This window comes from Myotis brandtii, unplaced genomic scaffold (genome assembly GCF_000412655.1).
Source record: "Myotis brandtii unplaced genomic scaffold, ASM41265v1 scaffold199, whole genome shotgun sequence".
Classification (NCBI taxonomy): Eukaryota; Metazoa; Chordata; class Mammalia; order Chiroptera; family Vespertilionidae; genus Myotis; species Myotis brandtii.
The window spans coordinates 1,174,712-1,195,269 of NW_005357414.1; the positions used below are offsets into that span (position 1 = coordinate 1,174,712).

Sequence of the window (20,558 nt, forward strand, 5' to 3'; positions counted from 1 at the left end):
TTTTTTCTTCATATACTGCTTTAGTTTTTGTTATGATGGAATATATTACATTTTTAAGTAGAAAATATTAAACATTTTTATTTAATACTAGAGGCCCAGTGCACGAATTTGTGCATGGTGGGGTCCCTTGGCCTGGCCTATGATCAGGGCCAATCAGGGTCTTCTTGCCCAGTCTGGGAGGAGGGACCACGGGAGGTTGGCTGTGGGAGCGCACTGACCACCCAGCCAGCGGGGGTCTGGAGGGTGGAAGGGAGGGACTGTGGGAGGTTGGCCTGCCGTGGGAGGTTGGCTGTAGGATTGCCCAGGGGGCAGCTCCTGCATTGAGCGTCTGCCCCCTGGTGGTCACTTCATAGTGACTGGTCCATGGGTCTTAATGGTCGCTTAGGCTTTTATATATAGAGATAGACTTTATATATATATGAAATATCACCTTCTTAGCTAGCAAAAATAAAAATAAAAATACTTAAAGGCATTTTCCCCTTTAAAAAATACTTTATCCCAATACCTCAAAATATATTAGGAAACAAAAGATGGCACTTTCTCATTCCTAGAACAATTATGTGCAAACATAAAAGAATACTTTCTCCCCACTGATTAGAAAATCTGTCACAATGGAAGCTGGGTTCTTGGGAAATGATAGTGTGGTCATCAGGGTCAAAGGCCAGTGCTGAAGACTGGGGTCATAGGACAGAATGTATGTTCATAGCATATGGCGTATGACTCCAATTGAAATATGAAAAACCTCATTTTTTATGTGTCTCATAAATCAGTTATGAAACCATTTCCTAAAAAAGAAGTCCAAAATTATCAGGCAGTAGCAGGTGCTTTGATGTATGCACTTTCCTCCAAGGTGGCTATTTGGAAGGACAGCAATAATTCCAAAATGGTTCTTATCCTGTTGGTGTAAAAACGTTCTGGTCTGTTGATATTTAAAACACACACACACACACACACACACACACACACACACACAAAAAAAAAAACAGCCCAGCCAGCGTGGCTCAGTGGTTGAGCATCAACCACCTATGAACGAGGTTAACGTTCGATTCCTGGTCAGGGCACATGCCAGGGTTGCAGGTCCATTGATTCCCCAGTGTAGGGCATGCAGGAAGCAGCCGATCAATGATTTTTTCTCATCATTGATCTTTCTATCTCTCTGTCCCTCTCCCTTCCTCTCTGAAATCAATAAAAACATATTTTTTAAAAAGAGCAGACATTTTATGGCAACATGAATTTTGCTAAGTGTAATAACTACTTAACCCTGGATATTTGTACTTTATTTCAACCACTGAGGAAATTGCTTCCACTCTTCAGGTAGCTTATTGCAGAACTATCCCATTGTCACTACACTCTCACTGCCATGCATAGTGAAAGCCAACCTCATATGGAAAGCCCAAAGGGTGCTGTGGTTACTGCTTCTATTATTACCACTACGGAGAGAGGCTACCATTTTAAGTACCTATTTACTATTTGTCAAGCAGTGTGTCAAGTGACAAAGAAATTTAGTCACCAAAAGGTTAAGTAATGTGCCTAAGGCCACACAGCTAGTATGATTTAGAGCTAGAAACTGAAACCAGTCTTATTCAAAAGTCCTTTGTTCTTAACCTCTGTTATATGCCCTGAAAGGTAACAACGGTTTTTTCAGATTCAACTCTCAGTCCTGTTGATTCATTCATTCACTCACTCATTTATTCATTCATTCATAGAATAATTCCACCAAATTTATGGAGTACCTACTATGTGTAAGGAATTGTGCTGAGAATATAGAGAAAAATGAGATACCTTTCCTACTAGTGAGAAACTTACATTCTGCTGTAGATAAATAAGCAACCGTAAGTGTAATGTGGGGTGAAAATGTAATACTCCAGGAACCAGGAATTCTTGGGAACATGTATTCCAATCTTGCCTGGCAACAAAAGGAAGACAGCTGTTTTAGGTCCAGAGAAGGCTTGATTGGAAAGAAACCATTTCAAAATGTCTAAAGGTCAAGTCATGGATCATGCCTTTTCTTTAGTAATTTGTTAGGGTCCAGAAAGTGTAAGGTTCAAGAAAGGCCCAAAAAAGGAAAAGGTGGAAAGAGCCAAGTGAAAAGAACAGATTATTCCTTTTATTTAAAAAAAAGTTGAGAAATCTTTAAGTCCCTGAAGTTAGTATGATGTGGTCACAAGTTAGAACTTTCACTAACGCAATTAGAAATAAAAGAAAAGCACTTGATGAGTTGCAAGCAGGGCAAACTCATCAGAGCATAGAAGTTTTGCTTGACTTGCCTGAAATACACAAAAAGGGATCTGTGGGCCAGCTTTTTGACTTCTGATTGTGTGAGAAAGATTCTCTATCAAACAGAGTAAATACTATCTAGGGTAGATCATTTGAGGTCTATTGTGAGAAAGGGAACTTAGTGTATCTGAGAAATTATGTTTCTTTAAATTTTATTTTCTATTTAGAGACAACAATGGATACTGTTATTTTAACAAAGGGTTTTCTTTCATAGGATAAAATGGTATAGGGTTATATTAATCTAGCTTCTTTTAGCTTCACAATAGAAGATGACCATGGAGAGGGCAGACAAGAGCCATATGTTCAGCTAAGCCCAAAGAACATTGTCATTACTGAAAGGAATTCTATGGACAAAATAGGCAGGTTTAAGGAGTTTTTAGGGAATAAAGAAGGTCCATGGGAGAGGAATGCATAGTTGGAGGCTTGGAGACCCAAAATACTTATCTTACAGAGAATAGAGAAATGCCACAGGATAAGGGGGGAGGAAGACATACATTCACAAAGGATAAAGAAATGTCACAGGATAATGGGAAGGAAACATATTTTCACTGAGAATAGAGGAATGTTGCAAGATAAGGGGAGAAAAAGAGGGGGTTAGCACGTGGACTTTGGCCTTTGAAACTGATATTATGTAACAAAATGACCAATGAGGAAAGCATAGGGGTCCTAAATTAAGGAGAGTCCAATTAGAAAGGGTCAGCTTCAAACAAAGGACTACAGCATATATAAACTGGAGACAAAGGGACATGAGACAGATTTTTTTAGATTACATATTTTTAGATATCATATTTTTGGATTTAAATTTTCCTTACATTAGAGAAAGAGCAAGAATGAGAGTGAGAGTGAGAGTGAGAGCGAGGGAGAGAGAGAGAGAGAGAGAGAGAGAGAGAGAGAGAGAGAGAAAGAGGAGGCTTTTCCTATTTGGGGCCCCTTCCCAGGGGGTCCCCTTTAGGGATACCTCTGCCCAGATGGAGTTTGTATATGTTTCCAATAAACTTCCAGATTTTTTATTAAAGAAGCCTTTGTGTCCACGAGTTTATAGCTCATCCTTCAAACTTCGTAGGACAAGGACCACGGACCACGAGAAGAAGTCTGAACCTTGAACCTCACACTTCATTACCAAGGTTCTAGCAGACACAAGGATCAAGTTTGCTTAGAAGGTTAATGAGTGCTTCTGAGACCAAGGGTGTGATTGTGGGTTGATTCAATTTAGCCAGGTATAGAAAAATAAGCCTGTTACATCCTGCCAGAATCAAGTCAGTGAAAAACAGTTGTGTAAAGAATGGTGCACCATCATCCCCTAAAATAAGACACAAGAAGAATAAGCAATGACTCGGAATTCATAGCACACATAGAAAACTTTTTGTTCATCCACTGCATCAGGGGATCTGCTCTCAAGGAGCTCAAGAACTTGGTTAGATTTTCAGTTCAATTCCTTCAGGGCTTATTCTGGTATTCTAAAACACATGAGAGAGAGAGAGAGAGAGAGAGAGAGAGAGAGAGAGAGAGACAGAGACAAAGACAGAGAGACAGAGAGAGGTAATCAACGTATACCAACTGTTTATTGCTGTGAAACATATCACCTCAAACCTTGGTGATTTAAAACAACAGCCATTTATTTGGCTCATAATTCTGTGGGCCACCTGAGTGGTTCATTGTGCTGGGATTAGGATGAAGCAAGTAACATGCCTAGGGCACAAAATTTAAGGAGACACTAACTCTTAGAGTCATTCATTTATCAGCCCTGCATTTGCATGATCCTGAGAGTAAATGCCTTCTTAAATTTCATGTTCTAGGCATGACTCTTGCCACACCTTAATATTGGCTCTAATGATTCTTCTAATCTAATACAGCTGAAGTAATCTCTGCTGGATTCTTTTGTGCTATGCAATGGTTTTTAGCTTGTGAGCTAGAAGATCTAGAATAGCCTCACTCACATGTCTGACAGTTGGTAGACTATTGCTGGAGTAATAGGGGTGACTGGATCTTATATATCTCTTTATTCAGGAGACTAGCATTTTCTTCTTCACTGTAAGCAGTGAAAGAGAGAAAATTCAATGAGCAAGTAATTTTCAACTCTCAGTTGACATTACATGTGTTACTGTCTCAATGGCCAAAGCAAGTCAGTCAACCAACCCCAGAATGAGTGTGGAAGGAGATTAAACAAGGAACAGGGAGATGTGAACAAATTGGGAGCTATTACTAAACCATAATGCCTATAGGTAAATTACAGAAATGGAAGAGAATGATTATAATGAAGACATCAACTGAATAAATAACTAATTTGTAATCAAGAGACAGCCAGATAAAGATGCTGTCAAGAATGCATGAGCCACTCAAGAAGGAACTTCATCCTTGAAGAAATGAGATTGGAAGGATATAGCATATGTAACCCTCAGAGTTTTAGACCTGGGCTTTCCAAGGACCTGTCCCATGTGTGACTTGTTCCCTAAATCTCCTCCTGGTGAAAACCTTGAGATGGACATCTCTAACATTCCCGTGGGGCATACACCACAAGAGAGCTTAGGGAGTCTATCCACAACAATCCCTCCTCTGGGAGAGGTTGAGAATCCTCATTTTAGGGGAAAAGCAACCTTAGCTCCTACCGCTAAATACATAAACACAATTTTGCCATTGAATGTCAGGATTACTTATGCTTGAAATTCAACTACTTTTCAAATATGCATCTAGTTGCATAAAGAAAGAAAAGTCACCATTTTTCTAATTGGTTCTGGGTAGACTTTGGTAAATAAACCAATATAAAGAAATATCTAAATGTTTGCTACTTTTTTAAATCTCATATCCTACTTAGCTAACGCACTCCAATATCTATCTGGAACTTGGAGGCACAGCCAACCATATTGACCCAAATCTATTTTCAAGCAACTCTATGGCCATTTTGATAATGAGGAAAGATGCTTTGTCCCTTTATTTGGAACTCTGCTAGGAGCTTTCAATCAAACATCAACAACACTGATGTGTGCAAACATGACAACAAGGGCATAGTTGGATGATTGTGGAATCAGTCACCTTACATGGTGTACAAGCTTATCCTAAAACAAGCCAGTTGAAGCAGCTTTCAAAAACATCAGAGGTTTGTTCTGAAAAGTGTCAGCAGTCTCAGTTATTCTTCCCTAGAAAACATCCCAGCCAAAAATATCTGAGAAGCTCATTTTCACGTGGTGGACCAGAGAGTACATTACTTACTGGTGAAATGAGCTGACTGTATTTTATTCACTATCAGGTATTCCCCAGGCAGATCATCAAAATTCAGCTAATGATAGGAAGTGTACACACACACACACACACACACACATACACACACAAGATGGGCCATCTTTAGATGAAAGACCATGCAACTAAGGGGTTTTTTTTTAATAAGTACTGGAGCCTTATTTGAAGAAAACTCCCAAATTGTTGGCTTGACAAAGGACCTGAAGCAGTAATGGGAACCCTGGGGAAAAGAATGTCTCAGACCATATACCACACACAGCTTGCTCAAGAGGTGGATCAGTTCCATAAAGAGCCAGCTCATTCTCAAAACCATGGGATATTTTCTGCCATTATTTAGGAGCAACTTTTCCCTTTCACAGAATTTTGACTATAAATGAGAAAGATAAATAGGCCCTTTTGAAACTGAAGGCAATTAATTCTAGTATCCAAAGTTTCCAAAACTGTTTCCATGACCCCTAACAACATTGCTCATTCTAAGACAAAACATTCACTTAAGCAGTAATGTCCTACATCTGCCTTTTTGGGTGCTCACACTGTTTTAATAGGCTTTGTGGCGTTACCTCTCAGTTTTTGGAATGTAATTGGTTTTGGTCCCAGTTGGGTATGGAGGACGATGATACCACTAGGACATTAGACTTCATCCGGATAATGGTCTTTTAGCCTATTCTTTAGGAAGAAGAAAAGTCATTGGATTGTAGCATGACTACATGAGGGAAGATAATATAAAGTTTGAATACTAGACAGAGGAGTTTGGGATGAGCTTACCCCTCCCAATCATACACTGTGCTCCATTTATACTAATTACCTCATGGTTGCCCTAACTCCTTTGTGTCTCATTCCTATACTTCCTATGATGTTTCTCTACTTGAAAATACTTTTCTATGTTCCCTTTGCCTATCAAAATCCTAACAAGTTTTGGAAGCCTAGATAACATTATATATCTTTTGCAAAGCCTTCCTTGACTGCCACAGACTAAGGACACCTCTCTCTTCTCATAATCAGTAATGCCTACACTAGCACTTGGCTGTGTAACTATTGTATTGCTTTATGACTGTTTGATAAGTATTAGACTTGCCTCCCTAGTGCCTATAAGAGTGTTTTGCATATAGCTGGCAGTAAATGTTTGTTGATTACCTATGTATTAATAGAAGGTCATTGGAGAATCTTAACTAGGTAAGTAGTTAGATAGGCTCTTAATGAGAGCAAAGGCCTCAGAATTGTTCTGGAGCAAACTTAAGAAAGCATAAAATATATCAGATTGCTTTCCTAGGTAATAAGTTATATTCCAGCACAATTAGCTAAATTGTTTCATCCTACATGGAGAATTTGTGGAGAGGTGGCTCCATTGGGGGAGAGTGATAACTTCTGTTTTGCTTACCCACATGTACATGTAGTTATTTTGGTAAAGTAATCAGTCAGTTAAGTGACTATAGACATGGACTATTTTTTTTCTTTCTTTTCAACCAGTGGTTATAATGTCAGGCAGATATAACCTCAGTGGTAAAACAGCCAGAGTCAAACTAGCCCATTAGGAATGAGCAGTATAAAAAAAAAAAAAGAATGAGCAGTGTCACCGCAGTCAAGATGGCAGCATGGGGAGATCAAAAGACCCCTGAACTAGGGAATCAGGAAAGCCAAATTGGAGTTTAATCCCAAGTCTATCTGGGTAATTGATGGATTGGTCACTTAACCTCTTTGAGTCTGAGTTTCCTCAACTATAAAAAGATAATCAATCACTCAAAAAGACTACAAACATAGTTTGTTTTATTGTGCTTCACTTTATTGCACTTTACAGATGTTGTGTTTTTTACAAATTGAAAGCAAAAGCCTCCACCAGCAAAAAGATTACAACTTATCGTATTGCAATACTCACTTTATTGTGGTGGTCTGGAACCAAACCCACAATGTCTCTGAGGTATAACTTTATAAGTTGATGAATTGTCACTGCATCTTAAAATTGGCCAAGATAAGGTCAGACAGACAGCAGAAAATTTTCTCAACCAGTTTTGGGCTGCACCACAGCTTCAGCCCACTAGGTGTAGCTGGTAGGCATCGTGAACAATCCAGTGTGGAAGGGTTCATCTATCTGACAAGGCCAGGCACACTGTGCCTTAGAAGCTCAAGATGTTTTGAAATGCAAGCCAGTGTTTTTAACTTACAGCCATCTCAATTCACCCGCGTGTCATCCAAGTCTCTCATGGAAGGTGATGTTCTTTTCAAGCAAGGCATTTTATTGGATGCCATAAATATAAGCTGTCACCCCACCTCAAAGTTTCTGATGTTGCTTTTAAAACACTTCTCTTTTAGGGAAAAATTCAAATGCTCTTCAATTTCACAAGCTGTGTTTTATCACTGTGTGTTACAGTTAGGGCAATCGAAGGATAAAGATTTAATTACTTTGGTCAGAGGAGATTACTGATACAAACAAACCCCATTACTAACAATCTACAGATAAGGTTAACTGAATGAATGGGTTAAACCAGCATTTTTAAATTTAGTTATTTAACAAATGCATTCATGAGTATATATACTGTCAGGAATTGTTCTAGGTGTCATTTCAAGAGAAGATAAAGCAGGGTTCTCACTCTTTCTTCAGGTTTCTGTCTCTCATTCCTACTGCCTTTCTTGGATGGCATGGGTTAATATGCTGGGGAGACTAGGGATATACTTTACCCTTTAAGTCATAACCCCACAACTGACACCAGGGTAAACCATCCTGGGGGTAGTAAGTCCTCATGCTGCAATCTTCACCCTACTTCTCAGTCATCAGAAGCAAGGTGCACAAATATAAAAAGAGACAACTTGAAAAGAAAGTAAGAAAAGCAAGCAAAAATGATACTATGAATGTAAACAGGACAAAACAAAAATAGCCATGAAAATCACATTAGTCAGCCTTAAAAAAGGTCAGATGAGTAAAATTTTCCATGAGCTTTCATTGACTTTGTGATACTTCATTATTCATCTAAGGCTGGTGTTCACAGATACCCAAGGTTCTAATCCATTGTGGGCTGGTTTATGGATAGTCATTAGGGAGATGGAAGCCACCAAATTAATTAATGTTCATCTCTAAGAAAAGGATATGGAATATTCTGTGCAACTCATTAATCATTTGTTTAATGTTTCAGTAGTAGGCACTGGGGGAGCTAAAATGAAATTCTCTCCATGGCAGGACAGAATATGACAACTGGTTATCCAGAATATAATGGTGGAAATCCAGGTAAGAAGTCAATATCCAGGAAATATGTAGGCAGATAGCAGGGCCCTGACAGCTGATTAGGGGTTTATAACAAGGTGCTTGTCCCAAGAGGACATAGATAAAGTGGAATCAGAAATACTAGATAGTTAAACAAGACAAAATGAATAATTAGGAAATAAGACTGCAGGGCAGTTAGAGCTGGAACACAAAGTCAGAGTTTGCCATTAGGTTAACCTAATGCCCTTACCTAGTGTATTAAACTAGGACACTGTTAATCCATCCTGACTAAGGCTAGGTTTGGTCTTGGAGAATAAATGGAGCTAAAGGCGGCAGGAGGGAATCAAGTAGCTTCAGCTCTGGGAAAAGGAGAATATAGAGGTTCAAAAGCAGACAGCACTTTATACTTAAGAGTTCTGTCCTCTGGTAGGACACTATTAAAAATAATCAAACCTTGCCCTGGGCAGTGTTTCTCAGTGGTTAGAACATCGGCCTATGCACCAAAGAGTCAAGGGGTTCAATTTCCGGTCAAGGGCATGTACCTGGGTTGCAGGTTCAATCCATGGCCCGGTTGGAGCACGAGTTGTGGGGGCATATTCAGGAGGCAACCAATCGATGTGTCTCTCTCTTCTCTCTCTCTCTCCTCCACCTCCTCCTCTTCCTCTTTCCCTCCCCTCTACTCTCTCTAAAAGAAGTCAATAGAAAAAATATCCCCAGGTGAAGATTGACAAAAAAAAATTTAAAAAAGAATCAAACCAAGATTCTATTGGTTAACTGGCAACCTTTTCCAGAACACATTTATACTTTAATCCAAGATTTAAAAAAATAAGCAAAATGCCCATGTAAATATATTTCTAGATGAGTTGGAGTGTCGGGGGTGCAGAGAGCAAGAAGAAACCTAGTGTGCCTAAATGTCATGCAGTCTAGGAATCCCATAGATATAAATTGCCTATTTTGTGTAAATGAGGATCTAATTTTTTGGCTTGGATTGTATCTTGAGACTATACCCTGGGAATATGGATCTTCATGGAGTTGAATCCACCTGCCCATTCATACATCCAAGAGGAAAATAAGGCCTGGAGCAAAGGGGTGAGGCTCAGCAACAGAATTGAAAGCAACCACCTCAAGCCCATCTGGATTTGGGTTTTCTATTTTAGGAGTCAGAAACAGTTTACCAGAAGCCATTACATAAAAAGTTGTAAATTTTACAACTTGTCTCCATCTTCGCTATTTGTGCTTATTCTCTTGTAAAGATTAGCCTCCAAACTTCTAGAGCAGGGAGTCAGCTAACTTCCTGCAAGTAACAGTTAGTAAATATCTCAGGCATTGTAGGCCATATATAATCACTTATCACAACTACTCACCTCTGTCATTATAATGCAAAAGTGATGATAGGCAATACATAAACCAATGGATGTGGCTGTGTTCCAATAAATCTGTATTTACAGAAACAGGCAAGGGCTCACTCAGATTTGCACAGTGGATTGTAGTTTGTCAACCCCTACACTAGATCCCCAAATGGCTTATCCTTAGAAGCATCAGGAAAGATGAGCAGCAAAGGAGATTGCAATCAACTCTGAAACCAAGTTTAAGGGGAAAGAGTCCAAGTTGAGTGGCTATGAAGGAAAGGGAAATAAGCATAGAGCTCAGGCTTTGCTGCTGCAAGAAAAGAAAGGATCTCAGTTAGTAGGTGTGGCTCTTAGAAGAGACACTGCATTTAAGCAGTAAAAATTATTGTGTGGTGCTGTCTGGTGGTGCCTCACCTGGTGCCTCTCAAATCACAGCTCACAGCTACCTCCTCTACTTGTCCATGTAGCCAATTCTAGAAAGAAAGACAATATAGTTGGAAGAAATGTGAAGGAGGAAAGTGAACTCAAGGGAACTTGGGAAAAATAAAAGAAGCCTGACTTCTTATTGAAACAACTTGGGCAAGAAAAAGTCTGAGAGTGCCTAGGACCCTGGCAAAGGGCCTTGAAGCCTATAGGAAGATAGGAAACTGTAGGTAGGTCAGAGTTATAGTAGTCAAAAGAGTAACTAATGGTCATTAACATAATTCCTTTTGAGGTCTGAATTAGATTGTTGAGTTATTCTTGAACTGCTTTTAGTATACAAATGTTACACTTTGTCCTTTGGGGCTCTCAAGGACTAACAAGTATGCAGACCAACTCTGAACAACATGTAAAATGAAAAATAGATTTCTGTGAGTGAAGCAACATGTACATATGTTTAGAGATAGTCTATTGTGACATTTTTCTTAACTGTACCCTGAAAATAACAACTGGATCCTAGACATGTAACCAAATTTTATAAAATAAAAAAACAGTGCCATGGAACAAAAACTTCTCTTTCTCCCTGTCTTCTAAAATCCTAGCAGACACTCAAAGGTGAGGGCACTTAGAAGACAAAATATTGGTTATCCCAAGGATAAAGGGTTATAGTGGGATAACAACCCCAACCTTAGTCTGCTCCAAGTCAAAACTATCTGATCTGCTTCTTCTGAACTCTCTCCAGAAAGAAAAAGGCACACCCAGGAGGACTGTTCCAACTTAGTCACAACCATAGGGTAAGCCAACTAAGGAACTTAGGCAGAGGCGGGAGGGAGGTTTACAAAAACACACCCTCAAGCATGTGCACTCACACTGGAGCCAAAATGAATCTGAAGAAGAAACAACTCTTCATTTTCCACTTAGTTCTCATTAGGTTTTCTCGCTTTTGTTGTGTGCGCAGAAGACAGTGTCCTTGGTGAATAAGGAAGGATTTAAACAGAATCTAGACAGAGCTCATGAATCAGACATGATGGAAAACTGGCGACTCCAACTCATTAACCCAGGACCATGACCCCTCAATGGCAGAGAACTAGAAATTCTATTCCCTTGGTTTATGGGGTCATCTGAATAAGCTGGGAAAGTTTAGAAACATAGCCTTTTCAAATACAATCAGCTCAATCATGTGCCTGTAGATTTTGTCTGAGTCTAAAGAGACTCCATCTATTGCAAACTTGTTTGCAAAATCAGAGACAAGCTTGCATGTGTTATGAACCATGTTTCAAAGATGGCTCTCCTTAAGCCAAGATAATATTCACAAAAGTAGTCAGCTGTTTTGATTGAATTGACCAGAAACAGTTTAGATGTATTCTACCTGTTAGCTGAGAATTGACTAGTAGTATTGTTTGCATACTTACATGATCTAACTTTTAAAAGTTTTCCAAGATAATAGCAACAATTTACTATAGGTTCTACATCTTAGGCCAAAACACACATCCTTTTCTTCTTGTTCTCCTTCTTCTTTTCCCTGCCAAAAATTAACAAACTTGAATGGGTAAGCAGTTTTCAAACACTAATAATGATAATTAACTACTTTGATATTAATTACAAACCAGTGTTTTTATCAAAGTGTGGCTTACTTTATTAGTAGATATTATGCTAATAGTTGTGCTTTCAATTTGTCAGATTGACTTAGAGTCAGAATTTCTACCTGTAACATGTAGGTAGAAAAAACAGGCAAATACTGATCTCTTGGTTGATATATGTCATGGCTCATCATATCATGGCTAGTCTCCTAATTTTATTCAAGGAGAGTCAAACCTTTATTGACCTATAGCTATCTTCTGGACTGACTGGTCAGGAACAACTTGCTTATCATTATTTGTTTAATAACCATCCTCAGGGTTGTTCTGGTGGCTAACTCTATTTCAGCCTCCACTTGACTTTGACCCTTTTACTGACTTTGGATTCTCAGCCTAAGTTTTAGAACATGGCTTAAAAAACTCTGACTCCTGACTAAGTGGGACCCTGGACTCATCTCTCCTGGAAACTTTATTGAGTGTCCTAATTTCTAACCTTAAACTATGGCACTGAAATTAGTTCACATATTTCCTCCTGGTCCTGATATATTTACTGGGAAAAATATTTATCTTTTGATAATTAGCATGAAAAAGGTGTTTGATTCTATGCAGAAATGTGACCAAAATGTGAATTTCCATGGGTTTTTATAGCACAGAAGAAAAAAGAAGGCTGCTTCTTCTGGCACTGCTCCTACCCATGCAGATTTATTCAAATCAAACAACTGCTGTAACACTTGCAAGTAACTCTTCCCACAATACCTCAACTACCCCAAGTGCAGCAAATGCCAGCACCAGGGTTATTGGCAGTGCTCTGTAGTCAACAGCCAGTCTCTTTGTGATATTGTTTGCTCTTCTACGTCTCTACCATTAAAAGACTCAGGCCAAGAAACATCTATACTTCTCCATCTTCTACACCCAAGCCAAATGTCCTCTAGACATCCAGTATGACCAGAACAAAACAAATCTTCATTGAATATGCTAATCCCACACCTAATTTTATTGGCACAGAAAATGTTGAAGATCTCAAATTTGACTGGTTTGAAAAGCATGTTCAGCAAGCATGTCAAACCCGCAGCCCGCGAGCCACATGCAACCCACAACAAATATTTTTGCAGCCCAGCCAATATAATGGTATGTAAGAAACATTTTAATAAAAATTTTGTAACTTAATTTTTACAATATCCTCTTATATATAATTATTAATAACGAACTACAACATTCGCTAATGACTGATTACTAGAATCGTGTTGCATTCATTTCCCTTACGCACCTTATGCACAGGTACACCATTTCTCTCCACTCATACTAGCAGCGAATATTTTAGCAGCCGATTGCCACATCATTAGTCTTGGACTGACTTGTTGGTGCACAACAGGAAATATTTCGCTTTTGGAGAACAAGAAAAATAGGTTTATTTGTGTTACACTTATTAATTTGTGCAGTTATTCAGTGTCTGGTAAGTTAATATTTAAGAAAAAATATTAATTTTCATTAAAATGTTCTATTATTTTATGTTAACGATGACTCATTTATTTCACCCCTTTGTATTCAGCATATCTCTATCGAAATAAACCTACATTTCTATGAAAATTGAAGCTTTTATTTTTTTGCGGCCCACATAAACTTAAACCTTGTTTATTTGGCCCGTGAGCCTTTGAGTTTGAGATGCTTGATGTACAGGGTTTGATTAGATGGTGTGTGCCAATATTAAATCTGCTGGAGTTTCATCTGTAAAATGAAGAGACACATCCAACACTAGTTCAGAGATGATTTCCTTAAATATGGCTTAAGAGATATGGACACACAATTCTACCTTGAAAATTAAGACTTATCTAGATATAAAGGATGGAATTTGGAACACTTTTCATTTGCTTCATTAAAGTTATAAGGTCATAAGAGAGTTAGGTAATGCAAAAAGCTATGGTTCTATTTATATGTACATTAGAAGGAACTTCCAGGTGTTCCTATAAATCCTCAATGTATTGTTTCACAGTACTAATTTAATGCCAATGTAACTCTAGATAAAGTTAAATATTGTTAAGCTATCACTGTTCTCTTGGGAACTGAACTCTTTCCTCTCAGGCTTTGGATTTGACACAGCATTTGACTTTTTGTGTAGTAATTGACATGTGCCAGGACAATGAGGGATTGGAATCTACCCCAAATCCAGGCATAATGAGTAAATTTTGCTTATACACTTATCACCTATTCCTATTCAATAAAAGCAACAGATTCATTTAGCTAAACTATTCCAAACACTAGCACTATACTGTCCTCAACTAATTTCAAAATGCTTTTTTACTTCTGCATATGTTAAATACTTTTTACACTTTAAAATTATTGATTATGAAGATAAAATTGACAAATATTAAAATTGAAAAGGTAAATATATGAAATAATCAAAACTGTAAATTAAGTATTTCGGAAGTGAAAACTGGAAGCTTACATTAAATTCCGGAAAACTTTTAGACTCTGTACATCAAAAAAAACTATGAATCAGAGTAGCCATATTTGGAATACTTCCTGTTCTTGGTCAATATTTTTATGTTGTTTTCTAAAATTATTATTGATCTTAGAGAGAGAGAGTAAAGGAGAGAGAAAGGGAAAGAGAAACATCAATTGGTTGCCTCCTGCACACATCCCTACCAGAAACCAAACCTGAGAACTGAACAAGTGACCTTTATGTGCATGGGATGATGCTCCAACCAACTGAGCAACACCAGCCAGGGAAGTTAAATCTTTTCACAACTGCCTGGATGCAGAAAACCTTTTTAAAAAGACACTCTCTAAATCTTTTGTTCACATGGTCACACTCTGATGCTTAGATGTTCCAGTATCTAATATGGCCACAGTAGTCTTGATAACCAAGATCATTATTTCTCTATCTTTAGAAACCCACCCAGGAAGACCATACCCAGTAGATCTCAAGCTGCTGTGTATGAGAATGAATATTCCATTTTGTTTAATACCTAAATGCAGTACATCTATTTTGGATTGTATATTGTGTTTGTATGTTTATGCTTTATTCATAGTAATTTCTCATGTTATGTAATTGATTTGCATTGCACATAAACTGTAAATAAAAAGAAATGGCTGAAAGTGCAAAATAAATTATGTGTAAAAGAATACAAGTTCTGAATTTCCCTTAGAAATAGTAAATAATAATAAACATTTACATAGTACTTACTGTGTTCCAGGTCCTGTTGTAAGTATTTTACATGTTAACTCATTTAATCTTTACAATAAGCCTATAAGACAGATGCTATTATTATCTCCCACTTTACAGATTTAAAAAAACTGGGCACATGGATGTTAAGCAACTTGTCTAAAGTTCACACTGTTGACAAGTAACAGAGCCAGGTTTTTAAATGCGGTTTATGTTCTTAATTGTCATACTTTACAGCCTCTTTTTTCTGTTTCATTTTTTCTCATAATTTTTCTATACAGCCTCTTGAAGATGACATTTCTTCTTCTATCTCCATTTTTCCTTCCTCCCTCCATCCTTCTCTTCCCTTCTACCCTCTCTCCTTCCTTCCTTTTTTTCATTTCTCTGTCCTTCTTTTGTTCCTTTTTCTGAGAAATCAAATGTCAGCAATTTTGCCCTTGCAGCTGCTTTGCTTTTACTACACTTAACTTTAGCAAATGTATGCATGCTTTTCAAACTAAGATATGTGTGGTTATATATTGAAAGACTGTCAAACCTCAGAGGGAAGGTAGGGGAGGGTGGGGGGTAAGGGGGAGAGATCAACCAAAGGACTTACATGCAAGCATATAGGCCTAACCAATGGACACAGACAACAGGGGAGTGAGGGCATGAGTGGGGGGTATGGGGGGTAATGTGAGGATAAGGACACATATGTAATAACTTAATCAATAAAGAAATGTTTAAAAAAATAAATAAAAATTTTGAAAGTTCAAAAAAAGAAAGTATATGAATTCATAGGCTAAACAAAGACCATCTTGGAGCATCAATTTTAGTCAAGCATATATGGTTTGTGGAGTTAAATTTACTGAGCACTTAATATGAGTCAAGCATTTAGTCCTCAAAACAATCACATAAGGTAGGTATTGTTATTATTCTCACTTTAGTGATAAGGAAACTCAGGCTTATAGAGACAAAGTAACTTGCCTAAAGTAATTGCTAATAAGTGGTAGAGACATCTTATCTTGAAAGCTAACTTGAAGCCTTACTGATGCCAGTTACTCCCAACTACTATGCTCCATTTCTTTAAAGCATGGATATAGTGTAAAAAGCAAAATTCACATGCATAACATTTTAAGAAACATCAAACCTATAGCCAGCTACTTTGAGCTACACTGTCCACAGTGGCTTTGGCTAATGTTGTGGAAGAAAATGAAAAGCCCTACAAAAAGTGTACAGAACCAGAATTGGGTGAGATTAGCAGATTCATATTGACTAATGGAGATTGTCTTGTGAGCATCTAATGCTGGTTCTCTTTATCAGCCAGGGTCTCAACAAAAAGCAGATGGCACATTCAAATTAAGAGAATTCAAGAGATGTCAACCTAAGAGGATCTTTTCCCCAATTGTGAGATATAGTCCTATATAATAAAAGCCTAATATGCAAATTGACTGAACGGCAGAACAACCGGTGGAATGACCAGTCGCTATGATGTGCACTGACCACCAGGAGGCAGACACTCAATGCAGGAGCTGCCCCCAGTCTGCAGTCCCTAGGCCAGCCAAGGCAGGTGCCAGTGAGGGCTCCCCCATCTCTCCACATCGCCCCGCACAGGGAGGCAACCAGCAGTCCTGGATTGCAAGAGGGATGTCCGACTGCCGGTTTAACCCGGCAGTTGGACATCCCTTGAAAGGTCCCGGATTGCGAGAGGGTGCAGGCCCAGGCCTAGACCCTACCCATGCACGAATTTCGTGCACCAAGCCTCTAGTTCAGGGGTCCTCAAACTATGGCCCGCAGGTCACATGCGGCCCGCCAAAAACATTTATCCAGCCCGCCAGTTGCTTAGCAGCCGACTCGTCCCAGGCCCACAGTGCGCATGTGTGGAATGTGCGCCGCACTCTCCGACTCCCCTCCTTCTCTCTGTCTCTCAACTCCTCCTCTCAGTCTCGGGTGTGATCGGACGAGTCACGAGCTTGCCTGTGCAGAGCCTGCTGCTGCCTAAGGACCAAGGTAAGAACAAGTTAGGATTTATTTTTTTTTGAAGTTAGGAGGTCTATTTTTTTTTTTTATTTTGCAGTTAGTAGGGCCTTTTTTTTTTAAGTTAGGAGAGCCTTTTAGTCTGGCCCTCCAACGGTCTGAGGGACAGTGAACTGGCTCCCTGTTTAAAAAGTTTGAGGACCCCTGCTCTAGTTAATATATAAAAGGGGCTATTTATATAAAAGTGGATTTGATATAGGAGACACATAATGGATAGTGCAGTAACTCAGAGCTAGTAGCAACAAAGCTATTACCAGCCCTAGGCCTGAAGGCACAAGGTGAACGGTGATTGCTGGATGGAAAAGGAGAGAGAGGTGTGGAGAAGGCTTCCTTGAGAGGAGCATTGACCTTTGTTTGAGGGACACAGCCACTCCAAGAAAACCTCACAGTGAAGGATCCAAAGGAATCAATACTCTGCCCTCACTCTCCTCCTTCCCTCTGACCTCCTGTGGGAGTTTTCTGTTAGCCAAACTCAGCCAAATGCCAGAGGGCAAGAGAGCTGGTTAATGTAATCCATACAGTTCAGATTACAGAGGACAGAGAGCAGGGAAAAGAAGAATGGAGAGAGGATTTGAACAGGGCAAATAGAAGACATCTAGCACAAATACTTTATGACAGTGCTGAGGCAACAGAGACCTATCAGAATGTCCTATTACCCCTTTCTGCTGATTCCATGAAGACAATAGAAGTGACCTCCAAGAGATTATTTTAGACCTTAGATACTAACATTCACAGTGTGTTAATAAAGATATTACTAGCTGCTCTAAACACAAATTTCAAATTCTTAGTGGCATAACACAGTAAAATTATTTCACAGTCCAATGTGAATGTTCTTGGTTGTGAAGGGCTTCCACATGGGCATCAAGCACCCAGATCCTTCCATCTCATACTTCTGACCTTCTCTGAACACTTGGAGTTCTCTCCATTAAGCCAGTAGATAGGGAAATAGACTAAAGTAATTGCTTCTTAACTACTTTGGCCTAAAAATGACAAAGCAATTCCTCTAAAATTCAATTAGTGAGATGGCCCTATCTAGATGTGAGAGGGGCTGGAAATGCAGTTCATAGCTTGATAGCCACTATGCAGCAGCAACCCTACAATATGGGATGGAAGCAGGAATCTTTGAGAGAATCATTTAGACATCCTTGCCACAGATAGCTTTGCAGACTGATATAAACTTATTTATAAAACATTTAATCAAGCAGTTATTGCAGGCTATTTATATGGTAGGTATTGTGTGGAAGAGAAAGGAAATATCAGGCATGCTGACTATCCTTAAAAGACTTACAGTATTTGCAGAGGCATCAAGGTAAAATAAATAGAACTGAATTGGTTATTCGGCTGTTTTCCAGTTCTTCATGCTTGGTACCATGGAAACATAAACATATGAATGATTGATTTAAGTTATTCATTTTGATATATAGATGTATGCAATTTCTCCACACAGACTCAAATAATTCTGTCATTCTGATTAAAATTGGTCCATCAGTTTTGTTAACCACCAGTAACTTTTGGTTATTCAGAAAACATACTTAAGCATTTTGTCTGTACCTGTAGCAACAGCCCTGGGTCTCCTAATCACTACAGGCCAACCCCCTCATCGCCCTTAGTATCCTTAGGCCATTCATTTAATCCCAAGGAATAGTTATTAAGGAGCCTAATTTTATTATCTTGTAAAAAGAAAAGAATTCCAATTCATTACAAGTAATTTTACGCCAAGGTTTCAATCTCATTCCATTTCCATTGACTTAGGCTTTTTCTTTTTCCTACCATAGGTCCTTTAAGGCATCTTATTCTTTGAGATTTAATTCTGTTTAAAAAGGCAGTGACACACAGGTCAGGTTTATTTTGTAAAAGTCAAAAGCCGCCTGACAGAACAATTAACAAGGGGACTGTGAAAAAGGCTGGAATCCACAAATATAGACAAACATCTGCATTCCTGACATACCAACCTCATGTTATGCTGGAGGAAAAAGTTATACTTGTAATGATGTGAATATGTGAAATATTTCTTTCTCCTCTAGATCGAAAAAAAGGCTGTAATGGGATTTAAAATAAATAAAACGGCAGGTACCTGCCAATGAAGACATGGAGGAGGCAACATAAAGAGCCTGGATAATTGAAGTTCGCAGTTATTTTAATACCTTAAAATGAGACTGTCAAATTTTCAATCTCCTTCTGTAACCAGCCAAACATTGCTTATGAAGAAAGACCAGTTCCTTTAAACTGCACTTCCTTTTCCTGTCCTTTCCTTAAGAGATACTAATTAGCAGTGAAAGGGTTGTAGACTTATGGTAAAAAGAAAAGGAGCTTGGAGCTGACTATAAACCCTATGGAGAGATTAACCTGCAGCCATATAATGCTGATCAAATGGAATTAAAATAAAGCACCTTACAGAATTCCCTGGCCATTGCTCTGCTGACTGGCCACATTTCCTCTAGTACAGCCTCTTCACCATTTCAAAGTAAATGAAAAAGAGCCTTAAGATATTGTATGATTGGGAAGGAGGGTTTCACACCAGTCCAGTAGCCAGTCTTGTGATTATACAGGGTGGGGCAAAAGTAGGTTTACAATTGCTCATATGGAAAATAATACAGTAATCCAATATAATAAAAGCCTAATATGCTAAGTGTCCAACTGTTCCTTCAACCATTTGATCAGTCACTATAACTTGCACTGACCACCAGGGGGCAGATTCTCAGACCAGTAAGTTAGCTTGCTGCTGGGGTCCAGCCGATTGGGACTGGGTGAGACAGACCAGACTTGTCCTGGAGTCCTCCCGCAGAAAATCCTCGGCCCCAATTGGCCTTGATTGGGTCCCTCAGCCTGGCCTGTGCCCTCTCGAAATCCAGGATTCCTCAGGGGATGTCAGAGAGCTGGTTTCTGCCCAATCCCCGCAGGCCAGGCCAAGGGACCCCACCTGTGCAAAAATTCATGCACTGGGCCTCTAGTTACTAAATAATAATACAAGAATAGTTTCCGCCTGCCCGCCCCTCCTCCCCGGCAGGCCGGCCTTGACTAGCTGGCCAGCCGGCCAGGCTCCCCTCCCTGGCCGGAAGGGCGGGTGGGCTGCCCTGAGGAGGCGGGAGGGGAGCGCCGAGCCGGCCCGTGGGCGGATGACGATGCCGAACTTCTGAGATGCTGAACTTCTGAGATGCTGAACTTCTGGGCGGCCCCCAACTGCACGCGGAAGAGCACTCAGTTGGATCTGGCCTTCTTCAGGTTCCCGAGGGATCCAGCCAGATGCCAGAAGTGGGTGGAAAATTGTAGGAGAGCAGACTTAGAAGATAAAACACCTGATCAACTAAATAAACATTATCGATTATGTGCCA

The 20,558-nt window shown here is 39.3% G+C and overlaps 1 long non-coding RNA gene across 1 annotated transcript; it reads left to right on the forward strand.

Moving 5' to 3' along the window:
* Positions 1-785: 785 nt before the first annotated feature.
* On the forward strand, positions 786-20,535 carry LOC106725929. Its single transcript, XR_001361938.1, has 3 exons — positions 786-796; positions 10,638-10,642; positions 20,470-20,535. It is a non-coding gene; the product is annotated as an uncharacterized LOC106725929 (long non-coding RNA).
* The last annotated feature ends 23 nt before the right edge of the window (positions 20,536-20,558 follow it).